The sequence below is a fragment of the Coregonus clupeaformis genome, unplaced genomic scaffold, assembly GCF_020615455.1.
Source record: "Coregonus clupeaformis isolate EN_2021a unplaced genomic scaffold, ASM2061545v1 scaf0298, whole genome shotgun sequence".
NCBI classification, from domain to species: Eukaryota; Metazoa; Chordata; class Actinopteri; order Salmoniformes; family Salmonidae; genus Coregonus; species Coregonus clupeaformis.
The window spans coordinates 323137-329516 of record NW_025533753.1 but is presented as its reverse complement, the minus strand read 5'-3'; the positions used below and the strand labels follow the sequence as shown (position 1 = coordinate 329516).

The following is a 6380-nucleotide window of genomic DNA, read 5'->3' as shown; positions in this document are numbered from 1 at the left end:
CTTATTTCTTGTTTCACCCCACATAAATATTTTGCATCTTCAAAGTGGTAGGCATGTTGTGTAAATCAAATGATACAAACCCCCTAAAAATCAATTTTAATTGCAGGTTGTAAGGCAACAAAATAGGAAAAATGCCAAGGGGGGTGAATACTTTCGCAAGCCACTAATTACCCCTCAGAGCACTGAATCCAACAAAGCCTCCACATTTGTGGGATGTCGTGGAACACTGGCACAAATCAGCCAATCAAATTAATAGGAATAGAAGAGGGCATGGTGATACCAGCACAGATACCAGTCTTTAGATCAAGCTTTCCAACTTGTCCAGGGACTGAGTGCACATTTTGGTTTTTGCCATAGTATACACAGCTGATTCAAATAATAACAGATGATGAGTTCGTTATTTGAATCAGCTGTGTAGTGGTATGGCAAAAACCAAAACGTGCACCCCTTGGGATCCCCAGGACCGAGTTTCGTGAAACGCTGCTTTAGATCCTCAGAGTGGACAGGAAGTGACAAGACTCTTCAGATAAGTACTAACCCTTTGATGCGTACGATCACATATTTGTGATCATTGTTGAGTGGTCCCTGCAGCGTACCATCGTAAATATGTGATTGGAACCGTAGCAACAGAGCCGCACCTATGATGCAAAAAACACATTTAAACAACACTGTCTGAAAAGCATCTAAACAATTTTTTGTACTGATGGGAAATAAAAAGGTCTTCAAAACTTTATTCCTTAATTTCACCTTTTATTGTAAAAGATAAATGCAATCTTCATCATCCAAACATCAAACGGAACACATCCAAAACCAAACTCATTCCATAAACCAGTCTAAATAACAGGTTGCACTGACAAAAAACTAAACATAAGCTAGTGACATAACACCTAGACTTGTTTACAATGTACCACATCTCTGGTGAATACAAGGGAGAAATGTGATATTGTTTTGAAAAGAGATGCGTGTCAGCTAAGCTAACAGCAACTAATTTTTGTATGATGGCAATCATGGTTCTTTATGTTTGACAAGCGAAAACTCCCTATTCCCAGAATGCCATTCACTATAAGACGCAAATAAACAAAGTAAAAGATGGCTGTGCCCATTGCCTTAAAAATCTGAACTTAGTTTGGCCATTTTTCAGCATATTACAAATCTTCGATGTACTTGTTACAGTGTATACAAGAACCGGAGCACATGACAAATGACAAGTCGTTGACCGTTTTTGACAAATCACAAAGCAAATAAACTGTTATCACACCAAATACAAGCCTACTGCCTAGCCTAACCGTAGCGCAAAAGCTAAACAGGGATGAAACCATGTGGGGGGTCATTTCATTTGTGGGGGGGGTTTCAAGTCCATGGGGGGTAGAAATAGGGGCGGTATCGTGGGGGGATATGATGCAGGAAATATTACTAGGATGGGGGTTTTATCAACAAACAGAGGAGAAGTTTATATGCTAAATAAATATAAAACCCCTGGAAAGGTGGGTCTGAGCTGGCAACCCTGAGGTACCATAGTTACAATCTGATGACGCATTCAAAACCACTGGGAACTCTGAAAAAACGAGCTCCGACTGGGAAAAAATATTTTTTAACGGTCATCCAACTCTGAATTCCAACTCGGGAACTAGTGCCTTTTTCTAGAGCTCCGACTTTCAGACCTAAAGACCACTAACGTCATGATTTGACCTCGTATTTTTCGGAGTTCCCAGTTGTCATGAAAGCACCATACTTTAGTCGAGTGAACTATCCCTTCACCTCGTTTTTTATAACACCTTTTGTCTGACAGACGCTTACGTGACAACCAGAATGCATTGTATGATGTCAACAAACATGGCGCCACACATAACTGGCAAACAGCTTAGCATTAGCTCATCATAATTAGTACAACTGTCACGATCGTCATACACAGAGGACCAAGGCGCAGCGTGGAATGCGAACATACTTTTAATTTGAATGATCACACGAACAAAACAACAAACGATACGAAACGTGAAGTCCTTGGTTACAATACAAACCATACGGAACAAGATCCCACAACACACTGTGGAAAACAGGCTGCCTAAGTATGGTTCCCAATCAGAGACAACAAGCAACAGCTGATACACGTTGCCTCTGATTGAGAACCACACCGGCCAACATAGAAACAAATGAACTAGATCATCACCCTAGCACACAAAACACATAGAAACCACACACCCTGGCTCAACATAACAGAGTCCCAGAGCCAGGGCGTGACAACAACCTTCAAAAGGTATTTTACACACATCATGTGTCCATTACAATCTACGCAAGAAACGGAATGCATGATTTGTCACCAGTATTTGAAAACGTGAATAAAACAGTAAATACATTATGTTCCATACATACATATGGTATACTACGGTAGAAACGACAACAAGATATACAGAAAATAAGACACTTACTTTGATAGGAACGCACACATGTCCAAAGTTATTATTTGTAGCTAAAGAAAACAACAATGAAGGCAATGCGGTTGCCAAGCGGAAAAAGTTTGAGCAAGGCCTGTTCTGACTAGAGATGGGAAGTGCTTGGGCTCTCGATGAAGAGTTCTCAACAATGAACTGAGCTGCTTCATATGCGAGTTAATGAGGAGGCGGAACACACCTCAATTCAAACTGTTGTTAGAAAATAATTTGAAATTGACAAGTTGAAACAGACTATAGATAATTAGCAGGCAGCGTGTCTTGGTTTGAGGGCAGCGTGGGTTAACTGTCCTGTTGCATAACAATCACATTTTGGAACAGTGAGTGCATTCAGACATCACGCTCATAAAAAAACTAATGCTGGGGTGACCGTTAGAGATATTTGGAACTCAAACGTGAAAAAGCTAATGAGTACAAGTACGAATGTATTTGGTGTTGTGTTGACTACCCCCGCATGGAGAGAAAGAGAACTGTGTGTTTTCACTGAATCTCTCTAAATCATGAGGCTCATTTTTATTTCCTGATGCACATGAAAATTCTCTGTGACAAGAATGATCAATTAAGATCCGACATCTGTAGGAGTTTGGCTTTGCTCTAAACAAGTTCTGTTCAAAATGAAGCAAGGTGGCAAATAAACTTGAACAACATTACCTTGAAAACATAGAAATTGGTGGAAAGCGTGAATATGAACTTGAACAATATCACCTTGCTAAATAAACAAAATACTGTTTTGGAATTTCTCTTATATCTCATCTCTTAATGGGTCTTATTGACGTGGTCTCATTAGGAAGGTAACCTCCAGAGTGAGCAGTGTGTGTCTGAGGGGTTCATCTGTCTATCACTCCATATCTCTCACACGTTGCTATGGCAGTTGAGATACTCAGATACTGCCCCATAAAGGAGTGGTGCGGAGAGTGACGAAGTGTCATACCAAGGTATGATCTGGTCTGCGCAGGTGGAGGTGGTCTGCTCTTGCCTTCAGTACAGAGATACAGAGACCATACAAATACACAGACCGTACCAATGATCATCTTCAAGAAGAACTCAAGGAGAATTTGATTTGTTGTTTTTATAATTCATCAACCATACGAATGATAATCAATTATTATCTTTCAAGGGAAACTTACTTTCAAGACTTTGAAATTACTTTGTTTGATTAATCATCTAAATCAGTTCAATATTTTTTAAGTTTACTCCATAACTGAGTTAAATTAAGATTTGTGAAGATTAAGAAATATATATAATGCTTAATGCACACCAGAATGTGATATGTTGAATGCTGGACTGTATGCTCACTGCATTTTACTGTACTCTAGGTGGGTACTGAAGCTAGGTGGTTTTGGGTTCTGCAATCAAAATAATGTTCAACCTTTGAATGCCAATGACACTGTTTGAAGGAGAGATATCATTGTTGAGAGGCTGACAGACTGCTGTATTGTTGGCAGTTACTGTTAGAATATCATCAAAAAAAAATTATATAGACCAACCAACAAAACTTGGATAAACTGAACGTTCTCAGGTCCTGTGTACACTAGTCGTGTGTGCCTGCTGTCAATGACAATAGAGTTCAACTCCTCCCATGAGATAGTGTTTGTGCTGCATGGACTGAACATGACACAGACATACAAACACATCTACTTCTCATTTACTCTCATCCTATACCTCTTCACCATTGTTGTGAATCTGACACTGATCGTTACCATTTTTCTGGAGAAAATGTTGCATGACCCTATGTATTTATTCCTCTGTAATCTGTGTATTAATGATATCTTTGGCACTTCAGCTTTCTACCCAAAGATACTTTATGACCTTTTATTTGAATCTCATGTGATAACATACATTGGGTGCATGACCCAAATATTAGTAATCTACTCCTATGTTTTCTGTGAATTCACCAGCTTGACAGTGATGGCATATGACAGGTATGTTGCCATCTGCAAGCCTTTACAATACCACTCTATCATGACTACTCGAAAAGTGTGGACACTGCTTCTTTTTACTTGGCTTTTCTCATGGCTAGAAAGTAGCATTGGGATGGGACTAACAGCTAGGTTACCCCTCTGTGGCCTCGACATCGATAAACTCTACTGCTCAAACTGGGCGGTCGTGAAGCTCTCATGCATTGACACCACTCTGAACAACCTCTACGGCTTCATTATCACTTTTTCTCACATCTCTCAAACGATACTCATCCTGATTTCTTACGTGAACATCATCAAAGCCTCTTTGCGTTCCCGGTGGAAAGGAAGAAGTTCATGCAGACCTGTCTGCCTCATCTGATTACCCTAACTAACTTCACCATATCCATCACCTTCGATGTGATATACGCTCGCTATGGTAACAACACCAGCCTGCTGGCCCTGAGGAATATCATGGCAGTGGAGTTCCTAATTGTGCCTCCTCTAGTGAACCCTATAATATATGGGATGAAACTCACTCAGATTCGGAATCGAGTTGGACAGATGTTTAACCGTAAAGTTGCTGACCTGACCTAATTAATTGTGGTGATGTACTGCAGTGTGTATCAACATATCTTTCTTGTTGATCTATTTTACATAAAGCTAGACCATTTGCATGTGTTCTTTTTAATGGAAATTAGGAAGGAAAAGCTGCAACTTGTTCACAATTAAAAACGTGGTACTTTATTTATTGAAATATAAAAATCATGACATTTCATCCATCAATGGCAGTCATCAGAATACTTTTTCAAGGACGTCATGTGTAATAACTTTGGCCCACTTATTTGTTGTTTTAATGACTGAGCGTATACCCTGACCAATTAAGTGAAAATAGCTGTGTATATGTCACAGGTGAGACAAATGCTCGTTGATTACTTTGCAAGCTTTAGCCCATGTGCTTGCTAATTGATTAATTGAGATTTGTGATTAGCTCCCTGTTGTTCCATGCCCCTTTACAGAGAGGAAGTGGCGAAGCGAGAGGTTTTACTCCGCCCAAAATCTGTCCACACAAAATAATCCCACAAAGTGAGGAATTTTTGTATGGAGGTCAAATAGAGATTGTCGAATTAGGTCAACAAATAATGTAATTGCTAATTGAGGCTTATTTGATCTAACATAATTTTTGCAATCGTTAGGTTGTTACGAATGCACTGACATACTGTAACTGGACGCATGTGGCATTTCAGAAAAGAAAAAAAAACCTACTTTATCAGAGTTGTGCCTCTTTTCATAGATATTGATAGAAGACTCATCATGGATATAACCCATTTTGACATTGCCATTGAGGGCTTCCACCATTTAAGGTAGTTGACTGGGTGGGGATTCCTATGAGTTGGGAGCCATCAGGCAATGAAGAAGGAAAAAATGTATCACTTTAAAATAGAGATGGCCTCAGTGGTGCTGCCCATTCTGTCACAGACACTATAATGGCATAGATACAAAGATGAGTTCTATATACTGTATCTATATGGCCCATTGTTCACACGCGTATCTGCCCTCTCATTGCCTATAATGGTCCCACCTGATCTTGCATCCTCCCGCCTGCCTTCCATCTTTGAGGACATGTACAGTATTTCCATTGTTATTGCGGTCAATCGACTTCATAACTTTTGGTTGAGATGCGACCGCCCAGGGGAAGGTACAGGTGAGAGGGAAGATACGTTGTTGAAGCATACATTTTAGTTTGAAGCTGTGGCAGAGCTAAGCCTAGCTTTTGCTAAGAGAAGTATTACTTGGATGAAATTCTGATTTGAGTTAAGGTTGATGCCGAGATTCTTTCCCTCCACCTGCACTGAAACCTGTTTTTGTTTGATTGTGTTCATTGTTTTGTGTTATCCTCCCTCCATTGTGTTTGCTAAGCAAAAACTAACTTGGTTTATGGAAGCTAAAATTGGGAAATAAATACATGAACTTGTGAACCTTTTTTTTTAAGGGGGTAGGTCAGCTTTAATATTACAGATAGATTGTAACTTCC

General features: G+C 39.7%; 1 pseudogene; it reads left to right on the top strand.

The window, feature by feature from the left end:
- Positions 1-4001: 4001 nt before the first annotated feature.
- LOC121568201 lies at positions 4002-4942 on the top strand (annotated as a pseudogene).
- The last annotated feature ends 1438 nt before the right edge of the window (positions 4943-6380 follow it).